Raw genomic sequence first — 26083 nt, 5'->3', positions numbered from 1 at the left:
TCCACTAAATTTGCTTATCCCAATTTGTTTGACTGTCATTCAGTTGATAAGCACATACTTTAGTTCCAGTTTATTTTACTTTTCTATCACAAAAAAGTACCACACAATTTATAGGGGTACACACACACACACACACACACTTAAGAAGCTTTTCTTTCCGTCTCTAACCATTTTGAGGTATATGCCCAAATATATCTCCAGTGCTTAGCACAACATTTGGCATGAAGTAGATGCTTAATTAATGTTTATTAACTGACATATATTGACCATTTGATGACCAGATTGTATTCCATGAGACCAGAGAGGGTCAATTACAAGCCTGAAAATATAAGTCAATAATACATCTATTTGCTCAAAAATGGTAGTGGAAAGTAAGGTCATCAATTCTGGTTTTCAGAATAACTTTGATCATATTGTGAACAATGAGGTTTTTGGGGGAGGTGGGAAGGGGTCCTAAACTTGTAATTTTATTGGTGTAGGAAACTCCCAGAGTGAAAACTCCCTCCACAGAAGCCAATCAACAATCTATCTGATAATTTTAGTGCTGGGGAATTTCTTAAGGATGATTAGATTTTTTAAATAATAATTATTCTATGATAAATTAACCTTTGCTTCTCTACCCCAGATATTACTGTTAATACAGAATCTCTTCTGACCCTGATTAAAGAAAGCATGGAAATGCCATTTGAATGAGTGGTAATATAACTCTTAGGATTAACCAATTACATACATTATATAGTATATAAATAATGAAAAGCCCACATCTTTAACCATAATAGTAACAGCTTTCCCCCTACAGCATGAAAATACAACAGTCTTTCTCTATTTATCTCTGTAATTCAGAAGATAATTTTATTTTTTTTCAGTGTGACCTACCACACAGAAGATGGTTTTCTTTTTATCTGTCTGAATTAAATTAATGGAATATTTAGTGGCCAAGAATAATTTTTTGCACTTAGACTTGTATGGAGACATGACACTTAGACTGAGATGGAGAGATGGTGAATGGTTAAATGTCAGAACAAAGTATGGCTCCATTGTTCTCTGTCCTTAATTGGAATTAGGCACATTGAACTTGGAGCCAAAAGATTTGGAGGGTCTAGACCACTCTCTGCCAGGTACTGGCTTCATAATCTTTGTGCTGAGCCTGAAGTTCCTTGTTTGGAAAGTGGGAACAACAAGCCAGCCTGTTGTTTCAAGTAACACAGGGTGGGATTTGGAATTAGGGATCTAATTTCAAATTCCAGGCTTCAGTTTTCTCAGGAATAATGATGTGGATTGTAAAATGATTTCTATTATCCATTTTAAATCCAGGATTCCATAATACTTGTCTCTTGGGGATGTAAGGATTGACTGAGGTAACGGATGTGCAGGGAGACAGAGGGGCCTCCTCTGACTAAAATAAATCACCAAAATTATGAAGTTATGCTGCTGACCTCATCATATATCTACACCTGTGTATATATGTATATTATATATAGATATGTACATAATATATACATGTGTTCTATATATCACATGTACTTACATGTGTATTACACAAATAAGCATATGTGGATATTATATATGTATTTATAATATATATTTTGTATGCATATATTATTTATATATGTGTATATAATATATATTATATATTATACAATAGTGATAAATATGTAATATATACATGTATATATATTATTTATACATTATATATGTCTATATATCTCTCATACATATATGTATACTTTTATATATAATACATATTTGTATACTTTTTGTATGTGATAAATATAGGAAACCAGACTAGGCTAGGTAGTAGAGAATGATAAACTTGTCTATATTGTCTTATTGTCTATATTGTACTTGTCGCTAAGTATTCTTCATTTTAAAAATGCTTTTAATTATTTGAGCAGCTTCATGGGCACACTTTGGCAGATATGTGACACAGCAGATGAGAGGGCTTGCTTTGGACTCAGGAAGACCTCAGTTGAAATACAAATTTAACACACTTACTAGCAGTGTGATCTTGGGCAAGTAATTTAATCCTGTTTGCTTCAGTTTCCTTGTCTGGAAGATGAGCTGAAGAAGGAAATGGTGAACCACTCCAGTATCTCTTGCCAATAAAATCCCAAATGGGGACATGAAGAGTTGGATGTGACTGAAGTGACTGAACAACAAGACAGGCACACTGATGCATTAAAGGGAAGAAATGTAGTTCCAGCCTGCCTAGCTTTTGCTATTTGGTTTGAGCTGTGGGTCTGCGCTCACCAGGGCAGGGCTCCTAGTTATATGCCCTGTACAGTGGAGCTGAGACAGCTGGCTGGCAGTTCTGAATAAATGATGTTCAGAAATTGGTGACAGAAACCCTCAGCCATCAAACACTATGGGACCAGGGGAATGTTGCATCCTGCAGAGAGCAGAGACATCTGTGAAGGGAGAAGCAAAGACAGGACACTCACTGGCAAATTGCAGAGACAGAATGGAAAATCTTGGTGAAAGCCCAGCAGGGGATGGCACCTAGCAAGGAGCAGACCTGGAGAGCAACATCCTGATATCACCAGGTGACACCTGTAGTGTTGGAGGCAGGGAACTCATTCTGGTACTCTGAACACTCATGTTCCCTAAACATGTACCTCTCCTGTGTGATCCCTGTGCAAGCCCCTCTTCCTGTCAATGGTGTGCTCATTTGTGGGAGAGTGTGCCCTAGGATTTATAAGGGACAGGGAAGGTGTACAAGGAGGAAGCTCTATGGCCACTTTCTTACTATGATATTTCATTTAATGCCTTTGCTTGTTCTCTGACTCGCTAACAAAAAATACATCAGCCCCGGATTTATAAATTCTTACATTAAGTAGATGAACATTTAGAGGCAGCTGGTGACACAGTAGATAAAGTGCTAAGACTGGAATCAGAAAAACCTAAGTTTAAATACAGCCTTAAACACGAACTAGGGAAGCTAGATGGGACAGGGGAAAGAGTGCTCTACCTGGAGGCAGGAAGATTCATCTTCATGAGTTCAAACTGGACCTCAGAGCTTTGTGGTCCTAAGTAAGTCACTTAACTCTGTTTGCCTCAGTTTCCTTATCTGTAAAATGACCTGGAGAAGGAAATGGCAAACCAGTCCAGTATCTTTACAAAGAAAACCCCAAATAGGGTTATGAAGAGTCAAACACAATAGAAATAACAATAACAGATACTAGTTGTGTGAGTCTGGGCAAGTTACTTAATTTTTGCCTGATTCTAACTTTAAAATAGGGATAATAACAGTATCTACCTCACAGAGTTGTTATGAGATTCAAATGATATATATCTATATATACATATATCTCTATATATATCTATCTATCTTTACATACTCACATATTTATCTATATACATACACACATTTATATATATTTATTATATATAATATATATTAATATAAATTATATATAATATAAATCTATGTCATATATAATATATTTATATCAACATATTATATATGTATGTATGTATATATATATATATGAATATAATGTTTTGTGCAGTGCCCAGCATGTAGTAGGTGCTAACTAAATGCTTAACCTCTTCCTTTCCCCTTCCCTTCAAATCTTGAATAGTTATCATTGGGGACCAAAGTATAAGAGGGGCATATTCCAACTGCAGCATAGTAAGCACCCTTTTGGATATCTAGCATTGTACTTTTTCAACTGTCAAAGGCTGCCAAAGCGTGGAGCACCTTTGGAGTAAGTGGAAAGCTATTATACATGCTTTATGTCCTCAAACTTTTTAAATAGGGGGCCAGTTCACTGTTCCTCAGACTGTTGGAGGGCCAGACTATAGTAAAAACAAAAACTTTGTTTTGTGGGCCTTTAAATAAAGAATCTTCATAGCCCTGGGTGAGGTGGATAAACATCCTCAGCTGCTGCATCTGGCCCGCAGGCCATAGTTTGAGGACCCCTGTGCCATGATGAGAATACATTTCAGGTAATAAAAGTACTGACCTGGAACATGGGAATGGAGGAACAGCAGTGGCGTTAGAGACACCGTCTGGAACAGGGCCCCATGTTCTGCATTCCCAAAGTAATAACTGCTAATGGGACTATTTGGGAGTGAATCAGCAAACTCCTTAAGGATGACAACAATTGGGAACCAGTGAGAGTCTGAGGCCTTCCTAGCAAAAGTGGAAGCGACTGGAGGCAAAGTGTGTAGCATGTGAGCAGCCAGGGAGGACCTCACTTAGGGGCAGCCCACAGACCATCTTCACTGGGTCATGATGAAGTGAGAGATTGTTCCCAGAATCTCCAAAAGCGGTACTACTAAAGGGGAGAGCGGGCTGTTAGCAAATTTGGCAAGCTACTCTTCTGTTTGCCTCAGTTTCTTCATCTGTAAACTAATTTAGAGAGATAATGTGCAGGAGGCAATATAGAAAGTAGAATTCCTTTTCAGGGAACAATACCATCTACCAAATGAGGATCTCTGACATCTGGCTAGAAGAGTCCTGAAATAATCATCATCTTGATGACTAATCTGCTCAGGTCACAGGAAATCTGGGTTTTAGCCTTTACTCTGCTGTTTCCTCTTTGTGTGACTTGCATCAATATTATACTCTTGAGTCAGTATAATAAGGATAATGATAATATTGGCCCCCAGACACACAAAGAATAAGCATCAAGTGGACTAGAGCCCAGATCTTCTGAGAGCTAAGCAGATTAGTTATTAATATCTACATAAATATAGAAATCTACATATTTATTCTTGTGTGTATATTGCTTTAAGATTTATAAGTCTTTTACATAAATTATCTCTCTTCCCCTATCTGGGCCTCAGTTTCCCTTTCTGGCTTTAGATAAATGCTACTTATCATTTTCAGGAAAACTCCCTTTAATCCTGTGCTCTCTAGTGTTTTTATTAGGAAAGGGTGCTGTATTTTATCAAAAACTTTTTCTGCATCTATGTGATATTTGTTAGTTTTGTTATTTTATGGTCAATTATGGCAATAGTTTTCCTGGTATAAATCCCACTTGGTCATAGTGTATAATCCTACAGATAAATTATTGTAATCTCTTTCTTAATATTTTATTTAAAATTTTTGCATCAATATGCCTTAGGGAGATTGGTCTTTAATTGTTTTTCTCTCTTTTGGCTCTTACTGGTTTAAATATCAATACCATTTTTGTGTTATAGAAGGAATTTGGCAGGAGTCCTTCTTTAACTAATTTTCCAAAGAATTTACATAGTATTGGAATTAATTGCTCTTTAATGTTTGGCAGAACTCACTTGTAAATCTATCTGGCCCTGGAGATTTTTTCTTAGGAAGTTCATTGACAGCTTGTCAAATTTCTTTTTCTAAAATGGGGCTAGTCAGTGTTACTAGAGCTTATATCCCAAAGAGATCCTAAAGGAGGCAAAGGGACTCACATGTGCAAAAATGTTTGTGGCAGCCCTCTTTGTAGTGGCAAGAAACTGGAAACTAAGTGGATGCCCATCAATTGGAGAATGGCTGAATAAATTGTGGTATATGAATGTTATGGAATATTATTGTTCTGTAATGACCAGCAGGATGATTTCAGAGATGCTTGGAGAGACCTACATGAACTGATGCTAAGTGAAATGAGCAGAAGCAGGAGATCATTATACATGGAAACGACAAGACTATACATTGATCAATTTTGATGGACGTGGCTTTCTTCAAAATTGAAATTATTCAAACCAGTTCCACTTGTGCAGTGATGAAGAGAGCCATCTTCACTCAGAGAGAGAACCATGGGAACAGAGTGTGGAGCACAACATAACATTCTCACTCTGTTGTTATTTGCTTGCATTTTGTTTTCTTAGTTTTTCTTTTTCTTCCTTCTCAATCTGATTTTTCTTGTGCAACAAGAGATAACTGTATAAATATGCACATATATTGGATCTAAAATTTTTTTTATTTAAATGGGGCTATTTAAGTAAATGATTTCTTCTTTTGTTAATCTGGACAATTAATATTTTTGTAAATATTCATCCATTTTAATTAGATTGTGAGATTTGCTGGCATACATTTGGGGAAAATAGTTCCTAGTTATTGGTTTAATTTCTTTTTCATTGGTGATAATTTGGTTTTTTTTCTGTCCTTTTTAAAAATCAAATTAACCAAAGATTTATTTATTTTGTTAGTTTTTTCATAAAAACAATTCTTAGTTTTATTAATTAGTTCAATAGCTTTCTTAATTTCAGAGTTTCTCATTTGATATTTAATTGAAGGTTTTTAATTTGTCCTTTCTTTAGTTTTTTTTAGTTGCATGCCCAATTTATTGATTTCTTCTTTCTCTGTCTTATTCACATAACTACTTAGAGATACAAAATTTCCCCTAAGAACTACTTTGGCTGCATCCCATAAATTTTGATATGCTGTCTCATTATTATCATTCTTTTGGATGAATTTATTGGTTGTTTCTATGATTTGTTGTTTGACTCATTATTTAGAACTGAATTATTTAATTTCTAATTGGTTTAGTCTATCTTTCCTTGACCCTTTTTTAATATATTTTTTTATTTCATTGTGATCTGAAAAGGAAACACTATTTCTGCCTTTCTGCATTTGACTATGAAGTTTCTGTGCTCTAATACAGTCAGTTTTTGTGTAGGTGCCATGTACTACTGAGATAAAAGGTATATTCCTTTCTGTTCATATTCAGTTTTCTTCAGAAGTCTATCATATCTAAGTTTTATATTGGTTTCCTTTTCTGAAGGGTTTGAACTAAATGTTCTTTAAAATCCCTTACAGATTAATCTATTTTTCCTGAAGTTGTTTGGTGTGTACTTAATCCTCAAAATTCCCAAAGACTTGGGAAATGTGCTCTCCCAGGCTCCATCCCTAAGAATGGAAGTAATGGAAAGAATATGAGTCAATCACTACACACTCTGGATCAAATATAAGAAGTCGCTAAAGTTGGACTTTTATTCTCACCAGCTGACATGCTTTCTTCTCTTTATGGTTCCCCTGGAACAAATCAATTGGTAATAAGAACTAGCTATAGATATTCAGAACCTTCTGCCACTTGATCTCATCTGGCTCCTTGTTTGTGTTTTGGCCAGATAGAAAATGATTCAATGAAACATGGTTGGGCTTCATAGTTGGAGTACTCAGGGCTATGTGACCTGGATAAGAATGTGTCTTATTAGTTCAAGCATTGGACTATTACCCTTTATCATTTTATTGTGTGGGTTGATATGTTTTCTTGGTAGCTGATTATCTAGGTTTGAATTTCAGTGAAAGTAGTGTCTTGTCTATGGGTTCTTCAGGGGAAGACAGACCCCTGAGAAGGGGGTTAATTTAAAATATGGAATGAGGGCTGAGTTTATCTATCCTCCTTAACCCCTATTTTCAGTAGGAAAGGCAGGATGAAGACAGAGAGAAGAATGTTTCTTGCTACTTTAATAGCTTCCTCTGTGGCCTCTCTGACCCTTTTCTTTCTTTCCATCCTTCAGTATTATATTTCATACTTCCGTTTCTCTATCCACTTACCCATCCATTAGTACTATAGGAAAATGGAATGCTGTGAACTTCAGAGGTAGAAGAAATGATAGACAAAGCATTGTATGGCCTTTAGGAGATTTCACTGGGTTTTTACTATCTGGCTTCCCTCTTCTAGTCATCATTTCTGGCTTATCACATCCTTCCTAAACTGTGCAGCTTATATTTAAACATAATAATCCGGTTTGTGATCTGACTAGGGAAAGGAACTATTTTTTACATGTTTATTCCTCATATTCCCAAAGTAGATAGCCCAAGATCCTGAATTCAATAGTCTTGAAAATGGTAGTACCTCCCTAGACCATCAATTCTATCTCTAGTCTGCTTTCCACACCTATTATTAAGAGGAGCAATACTTGTGGGGAAGGGACCCACTTTCCTCATTACCACTAACACTAGCCACTGATCAAGTGTCCCCCAATGGTCAGGTAACTCCAACAGCAGGGAGAATGGTAATGCCCTCTTGATCTCTTTCCATATAACCCTTATGTCTATTATCTTTAGAAGCCATCTGTATAGAAATATGACCTGGCAATTGCTTCTTCAGATGCTACAAGCCCACCTCCACTGAAACAATGGCTACTGAAGACGCAGAAAAGAAAGTTTTTTTTGCACTAAAATCCTTGATTAGTCAGTCAGTCAACAAACATTAAGTATTTAGCATGTGCCAGACGTTGTGCTTAGCACTGTCATAGTTCAAAATTAGAATTCATTTTTTATTAGTGACTTTTATTAGTAGAACCAAAATTAAAGATTCATTGTCATCTGCTTTGCTAGTGTATCTTAATTACTATAGGACCTTTCCATCTGACATAGACCTGAAACCTCCTTTATGTGCTATCTTTCCCATTACAATATAAGCCCCTTGAGAGCAGGGCCAGTCTGCTTTTCTATTTGTGTCCTCCAAGCTTAGTATATAGTGCTTTGAAGCACGATTCATTCATTCATTTATTATTACTGGAGGTATGACTTTCTCAATGAAACTGAGATTGTATTAGGTTTTTGGCTGCCATGTCACTTTTATAATTTATATTAATCTTACAGTTCACTAAATTCCCCAGATTTTTTTTTCAAAAAGACTGATTTTTAGCTCTGCCTTCTTTATCTTGAAAGTTTCCTCTCAAGCTTAAGATTTTAAATTTAAGGAATTTCATCTTTGTTCAGGGCTTTAGTCAGCTCTTGACTCCTTCATCCATTGTATTAACTATGCCTCCCAGTTCTATGCTCTCTTTAGATTGACCAAAACATCTCCTACATCTTTATCCAGACCACTGATAAAAATGTTATACAGTGCAGAGCCAAATGTCTAGATCACTCCCCTGAAGATCTTTTACCTAGGTGACATGGAAATATTAATGATCACTCTTTGAGTTGTCCATTCAATCAGTTCCAAATCAAATTAATTTTTTTATTTAGACCACATCATTATCTTTTACACAAAAATAGTATGAGATACTATATGAAATATTTTGCTAGACAGCATTAACTTGATTGATCAGCTTAGTAATTATGCAAAAAAAGAAAATGAAATTAGTATAAAGTGATCTGTTCTTGATGAAGACATCATTTTTTTTTCAGTAATCATTATTTACTTTTCTATAGGTTCACAACCATTCTCTTAATGATCCGTTCCTAAATTTCCTCAGGAAAATCACACTGACCTATAGGTTATAGATTTAATTTGTGGGAGAGGGGGGTAGAGATTGAAACAAAAGTTTCCCTTTTCTATTCTCTATTATCTTTAAGAGGTCACTAGTAATGGCCCAGAAATCACACCTACCACTTCTTTCAGTACTGATCCTGTTTCTTAATAATAAAATATAACCATCTAGAATTAAATTCCAGTTTTATACTACCAAGGTTCAATGAAGCCAATATGATCCAATTTTTTCCCCCTTTTCATTAGAACTTCTGGTTTTTCTTTCTTTTTTTCCCTCAACTTTGAACATTTGGGACATTTTAAAAAATACAAATGAGGCTGTGGTTTTTCTATTTTCTCCTTTTGACAACTTTGCTCTATTTCAAACTTCTCAATTGGTGTCTTAACTACTATTCTTCTTTCATTGTCACTACTTTCTGTGGTACTTTGTTTAGTGAATATCCATAGATAGTTTTGTCCCTCCCTCACCAATTTTATTTTCAAGACCTTTTGATTAGATTTACAAAACAACAGGTAAATATATCCATATTAACCTTTGTTAGGTACACTCTATCCCTAATTGGTGATCTGGCATTTCTATATTATGTATGGTTATCTTGAAATTTAAAATTCCATTGTTAGACACCATTTCTTAGACAGTTGTTCACTTTTTTTCCTCTTTTTTATCATTTGCCTACAATGGGTAATTTTGAAGAAAGCACACTGATGTCCTTCTGGTCTTATTTCTTGTCCAAGGCTTCATGATCTTAGGTGATATTTTTTTAGGTTCATTGAACACAATTCTTTTTTTTTTTTTTTTTTTTTTTTTTTTTTTTTTTTTTTAACCAATGTGACTCACTAGAAGCAGATTTTGGCAAGTCTTTGAAAATTCTCTGTTATGTCATGGCTACGTTTCTCTAATAGTTTTCTCAATTATTATCATATCCACAAAGAGCTATCTTAGTAACTTTGGCTAGAGAGCAACCAACCAATACCATTCTTCTTTCTCCCCTCTTTGTTGGATGATCCCTCACTAGATAGTTTGTGTGATTCTCCTTTATCATTTTTTTGAGGACAAGTTAGCTGCTTCCTCTCTAGAGCATCCATCTCCCACTCCTTCAGGCAATCTCAAATTTCTTTTTTTTTTTTTTTTAGTTTCAGGTGCATAATTGTCCTTTCCTCCCACTTCCTTCTCCATATGATAGTTTTCAAATACATAACTTCCTGAAAAAGGTCAATTTTCTCCTTTGCCACTTCAGATCCTTTTTTGCCCACTAAAGTTTCATTTATTATTTCTTTTTTTTAAAAGAACACACTATTATCTCTCCTTAATTGGAATTTGGAGAGGTGTTTATCAAGATCCTCTCTTCCAGGGGAGAGATCAACCAAAATTTGAAATAAATAGAGCAGTGGCACAAACACTAACTGCCCATACTCACTGAGAAACTCAGTCTTCCTTTTAAACTGCTTGTGGGTGTCTAAATCTCACTTCCTAAGTACTTAATTATGACCTTTACAACATTTTAATCACACAATAACTTGAAAGACTTGCAACTTCCTTTCCTTTCCTACAATCCTTTAATTTGACTTAACAATTTTATAGCCACATCTTAATTGCTTTATTTACTATTTGCTTTAATAAATTTATTTTACCTTAAACAAATTTATCTTGCTATTCAAAGCACTTTCTCCCACTCCCTTTCCATTGGGTTTTTTTTTCCCCAAGTTATTTCTACACAGCTGGAAATACCCTTTAATTTATCCTCATATTCTCCCAATTTCTCCTCCCCCAACTTCCACCTCTGATTCTTTTTATAAATATAAATTCCTCTGAATTATTTTCACAAATTATTTTTCTTCATCAGCTTAAGTCTTTTATTCTTGATGCCAGAAGTAGAATCTGCTCACGGACTTTCATTCCCTCTAAATTTTCACCCGTTTCTCCTAGTGTTCTCAATCTCTGGACCAGATTCAATCTCAAATGTGCCCCCGCCCATAATTTTAGTCTCTCAAAATCACCTTCCCAAATTCATTCTTCTCAAATCCTCTCTCTTCTTGATGCTTATCCTACAACTTTTTCTTATAGAAAGTAACACGAGTATCCTCAACATTCCCCACATATAACATGCTCATTTCTGCTTCCTAGTCTTTGCTCATATGCTTCCTCTTGTCTGAGGAAGGGGAGAAGGTAGCCCTTATTTCTACCTGTTGTTATTCTCCTCAACCTATAGTACATATAGAATGTTATCTTCCCCCTGAAGCCTTTCCTGATTTTCCTTGGATGGATCTGACCATTCTTTTCTCTAAATACTCATAGTATCTTTCTACTGTCATTTGCCACACTGTGCTTTAGGTTATGATTATTTGTGCATCTCATATCTGCTAGACCCCAACAGGGGAGGAATCTTATCTTCATTTTCTTGGCATCTGTGTCAACATCCAGAATCTGGAATCATCAATAAATGTTTGTTGAACTGAACTGTGTCTAGAGTCCACATAGATGCTGGGGTCCAGAGAAATTTTGTTATTAATTTCTATAACCATTTTCTGAGAGTCCAGAATAAGACCTTTGAGCAAAGTGTGGTGGTAGAGTGGAAGAGAAATGAATCTGGAGTGAGAAGAACTTTGTTCAAACTCTAGCTTTGCCACTTACTACCAGTATGCCCTTAGCTAAGTTCTTTTAGTCAGTCAGTAAACATTTATTAAGCATTTATTATGGGCCAAGCATGGCATGAAGCTATCCCCATGATAGGGGCAAAGAAGAACAAGAATATGGTCTTTAATCTCTATAAAATCATGTTACAGTAAAGGAAAAAATATATAAACATGTTAGTGGTACATAATCTCAGAGGGAAGGCACTGATTGCTGACTCCTCAGAGCATTCATCTCTCTTCTTTTTAGGCAGTTGCAAATTTATTTTTTAGCTTCAAGTGTATAATTGCCCTTGCTCCTCACTTCTTTCTCTATAGGATAGTTTTCCAATATGTAAAATGACAAAAATAAAAATTCAGGAAAGAGGTAGGAACCAAAAAGGCCTCTTGTATAAGGTGAGATTTTAACTGGAACTGAAAGAAGCCACGGAATCCAGGGGGCACAGAAAAGGAGGAAAAGTATTCTAGCCACTGGGATATGCAATACAAAGGCAGAGCCAGGAGATAAAATTTCAAGCTCAAGTTGCAGCAAAAGCACTAATGCTGATGGACACCCCAGTTTTTTTCTCTCTCTAAGATAAGGAGGTTGTATTAGACAATTTCTATAGACTCTTCCAGATCTATGAATCTTATAGAATCATAGTGTCTTGCCCAAAGTGAGGCTGCAAAGAAGCTAGAGCTAGAGCTCTTCCCATTTATTGCACCCTACTCCCTATGGAGGGAAGAGGAGAAATTATCTTCTGTGACATGATGAACTTGCTCCTTGCCTACACAGAAGTAATTCCATAATAGATTATCAGGACAACTGTCAAGTGTGAACCCAAAATGACCCAGAGCCAGGAAACAGCTGGTGTTGGAGAGCAATGTACCACTCACTATTATATCAGATATGATCCTAGTATCACTGGGACTTTCACTTGGATGAACATGGAAATGTCAGCCCACAGCCTTTGGAAGCAGAGACCAAGGGGATGTCATATACTAGATAACATGGCAGAGCCTTATATACATGTGGTGCTTTGTGGTACTCTAAATTTTTCCTAAATGTCAGCCATAATTGAAACTTAATCTTCCCCAGTGAGATTTCTCTGTCTGTTTCTGTGTGTAAGAACCCCAGTTATCCACATGGCATTGTCTTTGCCATCTTTCCCCATTCAAGAACACAGAGACATGGAAAATAATATTCCTGTACAAAGGCAGCTAGTGTAATAAAAAGAAAACTATCCCTTCTTTCTGCCTCCACCTGAGAGCATAGGACTAGGTGCTAGAACACTTAGTTTCTAGTGTTAGCACTGACAGTAATTTTCTGTGATCTTAGTAAAGTGACTTCATCTCTCTGGCTTCATCTGTAAAATACCTTGTGAACTTTCTAGCGGATATTGAAGGGAATCGAGCATAATAAAAAATATAAAAGGATTGTAAGAAATATAAAATGCAACAGAAATCAAAGACTCTTTGACCTGGAAAATACCTTAAAAGTCATCTGGTCTAGATCATACATTGTATAGAATTCTCTTTTATACAATCTCTGAATTTCAGGCTCTGCTTAAATGCCAAGGGCCTTATTATATAGACAGTGGGATGTGGTAGAAAAAATATTAGATTTAAAGGCATGGGATAGCTAAGTTGTACAGTGGATAGAGCACCAGACCTGGAGATTTCAGTTCAAATTTGACCTTGGAAATTTTCTAAGCTGTGTGACCCTGGATAAATCACTTAACTCTGTGTGCCTCAGTTTCCTCATCTGTAAAATGAGCTGGAGAAGAAAATGAAAAAACAATATCTTTACCAAGAAAACATGAAATGGAGTCCCAAGGAGTTGTATATGACTGAAAGCAATGAACAGCAACAATAGCAAAGCCAAAGGATCCTTTGTTCAACAAACTTTTATGAAAGTCTCTTCTTTGGAAAGATGCTATACTGAGCTCCAAGGCTGTAGAAGTAAAAGAGAAGCAAGGCCTGCCCTTAAGGAGTATATATTCTGTTGGAGGGATCTAGAATGAATCCAGATTAGAAAATACAAGTTTAGGAGGAGCACTGGGAAAACCAAGTAAGACTTGCTTAGGAGGTGGTATTTGTGTCTAAAAAGAAAGTAAGGATTTTACAGGAAAGAGATGAGGTTCTGGGAAAATAAATGCCAGAGAATGTATGTGTAATGACTAGGATGGAATGAAAATTCCATGAGGGTAAATAATGTGGGTTTGAATCTCAATACTTATTTATTGTTAGTGTGATTTTGGACAAATCATTTCTTTCTAAGTTTGTTTTCTATAGTATGATAAAATGTAATACCATAAAAAACGTGATTAGAGTAAATGATCTTTAAAGTCTCTTTTACTTCTAGATTCTTTAATTTCCTTCCATTTTGAATCAGCTCTGAAAATTAGGAATTTTTCCTTGTGTTGTTCCCTATAATTCTAACCAATGATCTCCCTTCTGGGGATAAAGGAATAGTTCTAACCACAACTCTTGTCAGATAACTCTGAATTCTCAGAAATTTGTCAGTGTTCCTCTTAAAGAGTAGCAGTCAGAACTGAATACAATATTCCACATGTCATCTAACTGTAACTTACTACTGAAAAATCTGAGACTGGAATTAGGGAAATAATTTATAATCATACAGCTAATAAGTAGAAAGCCCAAGACTAAAAGACTAGCACCTTCTAACTTTCCAGTACAATGGTTTCTCCACTATAATGTATGTTTTCCCATCTTCTCACTAAATTTTTATTTGGATCAGTCGGCACAGAGACTTAATTCTGTATTAGCTGCTGATTTGAGTTTTCAGGTTGTTTTCTTTTTGTAGCAATGGCGTTCTGCCAAACTACTTCCCAATTTTGGTTTGTTTGCTTGTTTTTAGTAGTTATGTCAAACACTGCATCCTTTTTCTAGTAGTTAGGGTCTTTGGGTCTATTGAATATGATTTTGTTACTATGTTCACTTGTTTCTGTATGTTGTGTTCTTAATTTATTCCTTTGATAAATTTTCTTTTTTTAAAAAATAGTAACAAATAATTTTAATGAGATTTGTCTTATGGTATATTTGTCTTATTGATATACATAATAATTTATTTGTCATATAATCTGAGATATGATATTGCTAGGGTATTGAGATAAGATATTGCTAGACCCCCACACTTAAAAAAAAACTCAAAACATTTTCTTTGAGAATATTTCCCCAGATAAATTTTATTTTTCTCCAGCTCTCTAAAGTTATTTTTGGCTTATTTAGTTGGTATAGTATTGAAAAAGTAAGTTATTTTGGGTAGCACTGTCATTTTGATAAAAATGACATGACCCAAACATTAACAATTAATATCTTTCCATTTTTTAGGTCTGGCTTTATTTCTGTGAAGTCTTTTTTTGTAGTTATGTTCATATAATTCTTCAGTATCTCAGTAGGTGGATTCCTAAATATTTTATACATTCAGTAATTGTTTTGAGTGGAATTTTCCTTTCTCCCTTTTCCTAAGTTTGTTGGTAACATATAGAAAATTTGATGAATTGTGTGGGTTTATTTTGTTTTCTGTTATTCTACTGAACTTATTATTTCAGTTTTTTTTGAGTAGACTCTCAAGAGTTCACTATACAGACCATTATATCACTTGCAAAAAGAAAAAAAAAATCTATTTCCTTCCCCCCATATCTATTCCCTATATTTTTTCTTGTCTTATTGCTATCACTAGTATTTCTCAAACTCTCAAATAATCAAGTGATAATGAACATGCTTCTTTGGGATTTTGAGAAATGATCCCACTTCTGTTGCCTAATATTTACAGAGTAGAATATTAAAACATGGATATTCTTCATGATTCTAATTGGAACTCCACTTTCAGGTGATGAGAGGGAATGGTACTTTTGACACCTAGGGCATTCTGTCACGCTTAATGCAGGATTGTAATATGCCAGTAATGACAGAAATTCCTAGTTGAAGAGTGAGGATAATCTTCAAGTGAGTAGGATGAGGTTTGAGATGGAAAACTGATATAACCAAAAGGTTGAGTGGTATATTATCAAAATGAATATTAGATATTGATAGCCAAAGAGCTGAGATAAGGAAGCAAATCACTTATCAGTGTGATTTTAAAATTTAGGGGAATATGTCAAAGATGGGGAAGAAGATATTCAAGAAGCACAGAAAACTATTTCAATTTGGACTATTTTCAGAAAACCTAGATTTTTTTTTTTATTCAGAAAGACTGTATGCCTTGCAAAAACTGATTCTGATGCCCTATGTGGACTATGGCAAACTATACTCTTTTTCTGGCGTGGCTACCTCCTCATGTAGTTGAGGACCTGCACATTAAGGATATTACTATGTCAGAAGATAAAAATTTTGTCTCCAGAAATGTGTATTTGGAATTATCTATAGAGAGGGGCTCTGTCTGTCTTGTGAACAATGATGTGGGTATATGAAATTTGGTCCTTTTTACTGGATTAAAATCTGGATGATGGCCATATAGATATGTGTGTATGTATGTTTGCTTATAAAAATGTCTATTTATGTATATTTGTGCCCAGGTATGAATATGAATATAGGCTTAAGTTTGGGAAATGTCTTTAAATGGATATGGCTTCTTTTCTGTAGTATTGGATTGGTTCTTCTAGCTCTGTGGGATTGCTACCTAAATGGGATGAATTTAAGATTGTGAAAAAATTTGGCTAACAGTATTCAAACTCATAAGAAAGATTTCATTTCAACAAATATTTGTGGCACATCTACTGACTATAAGGTCTTTTGCTGCACTCTATGGAGGGGACAAGAATAAGAATGAAGCAATTTCTTTCCTGCAGTGGTTTATATTTTAATTGCATAAATGACAAATACAATAATAATATAAAGCAGAATGAGATAAATGCATGAGAAAAGTATAAACAAAGCACTGAGGAAGTTCAGAGGTAGAGAAGGTCCACCTGGGCAGAATGAAGAAAGGCTAAATGGAAATTCATGAACTTGTCCTCTTTCTTCTTTTCATCAAAACGCATTTTGTTTTATTTTTTGACCCATCCCTCAGAGCTCTCTCTCCAGGGAGAATTGGCAGTGATTGAGATAAACTAATGTGTAACCCCTTGCAAGCAACATGAGACCCTAACTAAATTATAATGTACATGTCTCCAGAAGGTCTCCAGAAATGACTTCCATGGAGGAAACATTTGTCCCTGTGTCTGACTAATTGGAATCACAGGCTGTGGATCCTTTTGGATTGCTTAAAATATCACTCTGCCTATGGTGGAGACATAGTGGTGGTGGTATAGTTCTGATACCATTGAAAATCATGCTTATGTGTGGTTTTACTTTCTCTTTGTTGGGGGCCATGTTTGAGTGTGTATGGATGTTTATAAAAAACACCTACTTGTGTATATTTATATATATGAGGATGACTGTGTATAAGTGTAAATATATTTATGCATATATGAGTAGATAAGCAGGTGTCCTTATTTGGAGCTTTTTCATATATGGGTGTATATTTAAATGACTATTGATAAGCCAATTTACATATAAATATAAATGTGCATGGATAGAAGTATGTCTTATGAATATTAGTATATGTATATATGTGGGCTGTGAAGAGGGGTCTTGACTTGGGGAAATGCAGTTACTTGTGTATCATATTTGACATCTGTTTCTCTTTTCTCAAGTTTAGTTATATTTTGCAATGGGAATAATTGGAGATTGAGGAGGGCAGGGAGCATAAAAGTAATGGTTTGTCAAAGAGAAATTTAATAGACAAAGGAATATTTTGTTAGCCAACTCATACCAAGTCAATCCTGATGAGGAAGAGGTGCCTGTCTTGATGAGGTGAATTATCTAAAAAGAGGACTGGGAAAGGGAGGAAGGAGGATAATTGGTCTCTTGGGATTCCAGTTGTTCTAACTGGCCATTTTAATTAACATTTATGTTTGGTAGAAATTCCTTTATATGTTTCTTCTACCCAGACAAGACTGGCCATTGATTAGGCCATTCCCAGGCAGTCATGGGCTGCTAGTGTGACTCCTTTGAATGCCTTGAATCAATCTTTTAGGAAGAATGTTTATCTTTGCTCTGAATCCTTAGGAAAGAGGTTTTCAGAGTAGAAATCTATTCATTAGAATCTGCCTTGACTAGATTCAGAATATATTACTACATATATTTAAGGCTTTCATTAAAAGGCTTTTATTTGTTTTTGAAAATTTTAATTAAATTCAATAAAATTTTGAACTTCCAATGGACCCAGTCCTATGCTGAATGTTTCCATATAGTTTAAGTTTCCATCCTTGATAGGACAGTGGTGTGATGGAGTAAACAATGCAATCACAATCAGAAATCCTGTATTTGAATGTCATGTCTGACATTTACTAGTTGAACAAGTGACACTATCTCTCAAGGTCTTACATAAAGAGTTTAGATTAGTGGTTTTAGACAGCATTTAGGGGTTTGCAAAGCCCTTTATATGTATCATCTTTAATCCCTTGTTATCTAAACCTCCTTGACATTCTGGCAAAGCCAACAAACTCCTTTCTCATAATAATATTTTTAAATTCATAAAATATAGAGGATTACAAAGGAAATAAATTATATTGACTCAGTTATGAAATATTTAAGAAAAAAAAAGTCTTAGGACTCTTGTTAAGAATTTCTGGAATTGGAGCAGTTGGATGGTGCAGGGGATAGAGCATCAGCCCTAGAGTCAGGAGGACCTGAATTCAAATCTGGCCACACACATATCATGTCCTAACTGTGTGACCCTGGACAAGTCACTTTAGCCCAATTGCCTCAGGAAAAAAAAAAGTATCCTTGGACTAGATGATCTCTAAGGGTCTGTCAAATTCTGAAATTTTATGATCTCAATTTGGTTATATAGACAGTATGTATAGAAGCTACACACTCATTCCAACTACATGTTGTCTCAATATTTGCCTTCCGGTAGTGTTTTAAAGGTGATTTCCTGTGGTTTTCTTCTTCTTTTGTATTATATATATATATGATGGTTCTCTGGAAGCAGGTTTCTTGGAGAGGTTTCTGGAGGCAGCCTTAGTTTCAGTTCAGAATAATTATCACTTCGAATGCAGCCAGCTGATAAAATCCAAACGTTATTTTCTCCTTCCAGGTCTTATCTCTTTCCTTGGGCACAGAAAGCTTTCTTAGAGGCCTCTCTCCCTCCTTGGTTCCAAGAGCTCTTGCAGCTTGTCTGCCAGCTTAAGCTTCTAGCTCAACTCCAATCCCTGGCAATCTTTCGAACTAACTGGCTAACTGACTGACTGAAGCTCTTTTTATGCTCTCTCAAAGGTTGACTCCTCCTCTGAGAGTGGGATTATGGGAAGTGTGAATTCACAAAGCTAACTTTGTGTATTTCCCATATTTGTGAATACTTGTGAATCTTCCAAACTTGTGAACTAATGTGTGTGAGCTAATGTATGAACTCTCAAAGGTGCAAACCCAAACACACAAGCATTGCTTCTATCAATTCCATTGAGTTATCAGCTTGTTTCAAGTTCTGGCCCATAACAATTTCCCATCTGGTGGTAAGGAAAATAATTCCCATTTTTATAGCATATTATTGTTTGCAAAGTATTTTATTTACTGCAACCTCATAAGGTAGATTGTACATGTATTGTGTCCTCATTTCATAGATGAGCTTTTCTAAAACAATGTTTCAAAAATAATCCTAAATAAATGAAATTATTCCTTTGCATTATTGTAATAGAACCACATTATTAGAATGTAAATAAAAGTTTATAATACCAGGTAATTAATATTAACCATGAAAAATAACACTATTGTTATATATAGGAATGTTTTTTCTATCATAATGATGTAAGTAAAAGGGGTAATATTTCTATTTATTTGGCATTTTTTCCTTAAGAATTTACTTCAGGGGACAGGTAGGTGGCACAGTGATAAGAGCACCAGACCTAAAGTCAGGATGACTTGAGTTCAAATTTGGTCTCAGACATTTAACACTTTCTATTTGTGTGACCCTGGGCAAGTCACTTAACCCTAATTGCCTCAGTAAAAAAAAAAAAAAAAAAAAAAAAAATACTTCAGGAAAATAAATTTGTCAAATTGTGATAATAATAATAATCTTTCATCACATAACTCTTATTTGGACCCTGATACATTTATTTAATTACAAAACACAGTCATTGTGTTCAATAGTCTTGGTGCAGGTTCAGGTTCTAAGATCATTACTTGCAGAATAAGTTTCATCTTAAAGTAGTAAAGGGAATCTCCTCACTAGGAACTCCACACAGCGATGAAATCACACTTCTGTTTTTTTTTTAAAGGATTTACATTTTAATAATTTTTTGACATGTAAAGAGAATCTGATATATCTTCAAACCTCTCGATTTGTTAAGATGGCATCTCAATTTAGGTGCTAGTTCCTTCATATGGAGATACCATATTAACAATAGGATCTATATATGTGCTAGACCCTCTTTGTATTGTTGGTCTCTGTGAAACAGGCCTGGGTTCTTGATATTTTTGTTGAGGAATAAAGTCTCTGACACTGGGATTTTCAAAGGGTGGAAGGATGAGTTACGGGAACCTGGGAATCCAGGGGTACAGTTCATATGTGGCAGCCAGTGTTGCATGAAGCAGTGATCTGCAAGGTCTTTCAGGAATCCAATGCAGTAGAAGCTGGCAGTAATGTCTTCTTCAGACATGAATTTGGAAGCACCAGTTCTATGTAGGACCTGTGATAAATCACGAGTAAAATACTCTCAGATCATAATAGCAAAGAGTTTTTCTTTGCAGCACTGGGGGAAATGTTTGCTTGCCTTTGTTTTATATATATACATATATATATATGTGTGTGTGTGTGTGTGTGTGTGTGTGTGTGTGTGTGTGAATATATCTTTGTAAAAGCAACCTGCTATAAACTAGAACTGGGGTGCCAGTCACTTAACCCAGAAAATATGAGGAACACATTTCTTGAGAAAGTTTAAGCCAATGGCAAAAAACGAGGTAGCCTCTCCCTCTTAACAATTCATAGTACCCAGCAACTCCAGAGAAAATAGGCCTGATCCTGAGAGAATAAGGCTAGAGCATACATATTATGGATTACAAAATGATTGCATATGCTAAAATGGCTTCCCTTATAGAAGAAAAGAGGAAGAATAGTGTAATGGAAAGTATACTCAATTTCAAATCAAGAAGACTTCAGGGGAAAGCTAAGATTCAAATTCTGCCCTTTATACTTACTAGCTATGTGACTAATGGACCAGTCACTTAACCTTTGTTTCTCAGTTTTCTCATTTCTAAAATGAAGGGATTGGTTTATCTCAGAAGTCACTAGGAATCCTAAATTTACTACCCTGTAGTCCTAAATGGAGTCATGTTAAGATGGAGAATTAGAAAGTTATTCATAATAGGATCATATATTTAGACTTGGAAAAATAATTCATGCCTAATTTCCTTTATTTTTTCATTATATTATATCATAAAGAATAGATTTGGATTTAAGAGTTTTATTTTCTAATTGGAATTTGCTATTCCTCTAGATTATAATAGAGCTTTTCCATTATCTAAGAAAAAAAACATAAACTCATTTGTGGTGAAGGTTGATTTTTCTAATAAGTGTTAAACATTGATATTTATGAGAAATTTAAACATTATTAGGGTTGAAAATTTTGAGATAAGAAGAATAATTCCAAAAGGGATTATTAATGAATGAATATATGGGTACTGAATACAGATCCCAGGATTTATTCTTTTACTTAAAACATAAGTCAAATTCTATTTGCTTTTTTAAATTTAATATATTTTGGGAGGTTATATATGTACTTCATTTTTATATATTTCCATATGAGTCATGTTGGGAGAGGAAGTAAGAATAAAAGGGAAAAAACATAAGGAAAATAACAGAACAGAAAAAAGGTGAAAATAGTATGCTTCTATCTGTGTCCAGTCTCCATAGTTCTTTCTCTGGATGCAAATGGTATTTTCCACCCAAAGTTTATTGGAATTGCCTTGAATCACTTAATTGCTGAGAAGAGTCAAGTCTATCATAGTTGATTATCACACAATCTTGCTGTTGCTGTGTGCAGTGTTTTCTTGGCTTTTTCTTACCTCATGTAAATCTTTTCAGGCCTTTTAAAACCTGTTCATCATTTTTCATAGAAAAATAATATTCCATTACTTTCATATACCATAAACTTATTCAGCCATTGCCCAAATGATGGACATCTACTCAATTTCCATTTTTTTGCCACCACATAAAAAACTGATGCAAACATTTTTTATATATTTGCTCCTTTTCCCTCTTTTATGATTTCTTTGGGACACAGACCCAGTAGTTGGATTGCTGGATCAAATGGTATGCATAATTTTATTGCCCTTTAGGCACAGTCCAAATTGCTTTTCAGAATAGTTGCATCAATTCACAACTCCACCAATAATGTATTTGTGTTCCAGTTTTCCCACATTCCCTTCAACATTAATTTTTTCTCTTTTTCTGTCATCTTAGTCAATCTGATATGTGTATGGTAGTACCTCAGAGTTGTTTTAATTTTAACTTCTCTAATCAATAATGCTTTAGAAAATCTTTTCATATGACTATGAATGATTTTCATTTCTTCATCTGAAAATTGTCTATTCATATCCTTTAATCATTTATGAATTAGGAAATGACTTATATTCTTATAAATTGGTCAAATTCTATTTTGATTATTTCCAAAAGACTGGTACTTTGGTTGCATTCTATTTTTGTTATATTTAATATTGGTTGATAAAAGAAGTGATCAAACAAAGACTTAGTAGTGTGGGTCTCAGTTTCCTTATCTATAAAATGGGATGACTTATAAGCTCCTTCTTGATTCTAGATCATTTGATCCATGACTCATGACAGAACCTTGACATTTTGGTGATCTTGGAGCATTTGGGGATCCTGACCCTGAAGGTTAACCATAATAACTAGATTTTGTCCAGCTTTGAGTTTCCAAGAACTGGGTGGCAATTAAGCTAGCAGACATATTCTATCATTTCTCATATGAATAATGAATTGGGTCATAGGAACATAAATTTAAAGTTGAAAGAGGCCTCAGAGACCATCTACTTCCACACTCCTTCATTTTATACAGGAGGAAACTGTATGATCATACAGCTTGGAAATTACAAGGACAACATCTTAAATCAAATATTCCTGACTTTAAGTCTAGATCTCTGCCAATTATGTCACGCTGGGGAGGCAAAGTGACATAGAGATGGATGAGCTAGACTTGGAAATCAGATTCTTTGATTCAACTGCTGTCCCATATCCTTACTATATGAGTTTTCAACTTTCCATTATGTTTTCAACTTTCCATTATGACCTGAGATTCAGTGCAAGACTTTCAGTGAGATTCAGTGCAAAAACTTAACAAATACAAATTAAAATGAGCATTTCACATATAAAATAGAAGAGAAAAATAAAAAGTTTCCTTATCTGAAAAATGGAAAGTTGCAAACACTTTCCATTTTGTTTGTGATGAAAATCAAATGTGCACTATTTGTAAAATTCTTTGTGAATCTTAAATTATTTTTTAAAAAAACATGGACAATTATTGCTATTATTTGTTCAAAAGTGAAAACAGGATACAACTCTTAGAAAGTCTTGCACTGAATCTCAGATTATAATGGAATCTAACCTATCTAGAGGTCTGACTGAGGTGTTCATCATCTCATTTTCTCAATGCTCTATGCTTTTTTAATATCCTCAGTGGTAATATATTCATTCCTTGAGAATAGAGTTGATTTTTGAAAACAAGCAAATGTAATTCAGATCTATATATATGGTAAGGGAGGGGGAAGAGTGAAGAGAAGCAAACAAGCCTTGAAAATGCCATTTGTAGCTTAAAAAAAAAAACAAGCACACCTATATGTAAGGAAATTTATTTATTTCTGTGACTTCTAAACCTAAGGAAATTTCCATAGTGGAAGCAGAGGTCAGCACCATGGTTAGTGGCAATAGCACCACTTAGAACAATGTAAGGAATCAGCACTGTAAGCAGGGACAGTTCTGAATCACTTACTGGGAAACTGAAGTGTCATTGTTAAGAGCACACAGGAGAAGAGAGCAGAGTGAGATTTAAGGTGGAGGAGGAGCAGGCTTTACTATTGACAATGACAGAATGGTCATTATTCTGCACCTTTGTTGCAGACATAAGCCACATCTCAGAGTTCAGGAAGATTTTTATTTGTTGCCAAAATCCCCAGTAGCCTTTCCTCATGTAATTCTGATTTGTCAATCTTCAAAAAGCCAACTTCCCTGCTAGCTTAACAAGTGCCACCTCCTTCAAAAAGCCTATCTTAATTCTAGTTGTTAGTGCCCTTAATGTACTAACATCTGCATCTTTATTTTGTATATATTAGTTAGCTTTAAACATCTATTCTGTTAAGAAGGAAGGAAATAAGCATTTATATAACACGTACTGGGTACTTGGCACTGTGATAAACACTTTATAAATATTATCTCATTTGATCCTCACAACAAACCTGGGAATTAGCTGCCATTATAATTCCCATTTTAGAGAAAAAGAAACTAAGGTAGACAGAAGTTAAGTGATTTGTTCAAGGTCATGCTTAATAAGTATTTGAGGCTGGATTTGATCAGGTCTTTTGACTTCAGGTCCAACATTCTATCCATTGCACTATCTAGTTGCCTTGCATAGTACAAGCTCTTTGAAGGCAATGATTTTCTGTGTTGTACTTGTATCTCCAAGGCCAAATCTTGACTTGGTGCTGGGGATACATTAACCCCTGATGTCATGATACAGTGGAATGAGCACTGGCTCTAGAGTTAGAAAATCTGGGTTCCAATCCCACCTCACCTAATTAGTCTATATGACCTGCAGTAAACTACTGAACTCCCTGGATCTTTGTTTTTTCATTTGTGAAGTGAGGGAGTTAAAATGCTTGCCCTTTGAGATTTCTCCTAACTCTGTATCTAGGATGCTATTAGCCATGCATGACACATAATAGGTATCCACTGTACCATTCTGCTTTTTTCCCTTGAATGTGTAGTCAGAGAAATCAGAACCAAGATATTCAAGAATTAGAAGGGATCCTAGAAGTCATCTCATCTGATCTATATAATGAGTATATGTATGCCCAGGAGTGCCTATGTTTATGCACATGTATATGTATGTGCATACCAAATAATCACTTTCCTCTCCCTCAGAAATGCTGCCCAGTGAAGCAAGGATTACAACATTTCATCAATAGATGCAATGAATATTTTGCTGACTCTAATTCTGTTTTTCTAAGTCTGCTCACTAGATATTTTTCCTATTTTTGGCAAATTTTATGTTTTAATTCTGAACTTAACAAACACCAATTAAAATGAGCATTTCACATATAAAATAGAAGAGAAAAACAAAATTTATGTAAAATTGTGAATCTCTGTTAAGTGGAGCTTCCTTTTGCCTTTAAGTTGCACTGTAGAAATTTGTCAATAATAAATTGATGGAGTTCTGTTCCTTGTTAAGGGATGAATAAATAGTGGCCATGATTAAATTATTGAAAATTGCTTTCTTGTGTAGGGAATGTTCTTTCAGGTTTTGTAATTTAGAAAAATCCTACTAGTACCACAGTTGTGAAAACAAATTGGGAAAATTGTTATATACCACCCTGCTGCCTCCCCCAAAGGCTAGTAAACACATTCAAATGGCTTATTGTTGGTGATGGTTATAATACTCCTTAAGAAAAAGAGCTAAATGAGGACAATCAAGTTATGTTGTGTATAGAGTACTGGCCCTTGAATCAGAATAATCTGATGGCCTCCAAAACTAGCTATGTGACCCTAGGCAAGTCACTTAATTTTGGACTTCCTCAGATTTCTCAACAATAAAATGATGATAATAACAGCACCTACTTTGTAGAGTTGCTATGAAGATTAAATAAAATAACATTTATTTTCCCTTTTTTTTTAAATAATAGCTACTTATCTTTCAAAATACATGCAAAGATAGTTTTCAACATTCAAACTTGTAGAACCTTGTGTTCCAAATTTTTCTTTCTCTTTTTTCCCTCCCCCATTTCCTAGACAGCAAACAATCCAATATAGATTATACATGTGTAATTCTTCTAAACATATGAAATAATATTTATAAAAGCATTTAGCATAATGCCTGGCTCAGATTAGATATGATATAAATGCTTATCCAATCTTTTCTCCCTTGATATGTAAGTCATTTGATACTTGATATAATTTTGTCAATTGCGAAGGCAGCTAGTTGATAAATTGGATAGAGTGCCAAGCCCCAAATCAGAAAGATCAGAATTTAAATTCAGCCTCAGACACTAACTTAGCTGTGTGACCATGGGCAAGTCATTTAAGTTTCCCCATCTGTAAA

This window comes from Sarcophilus harrisii, chromosome 2 (genome assembly GCF_902635505.1).
Source record: "Sarcophilus harrisii chromosome 2, mSarHar1.11, whole genome shotgun sequence".
Lineage (NCBI taxonomy): Eukaryota > Metazoa > Chordata > Mammalia > Dasyuromorphia > Dasyuridae > Sarcophilus > Sarcophilus harrisii.
The sequence above is the reverse complement of the archived record's forward strand: the minus strand, read 5'-3'. Positions refer to the sequence as shown.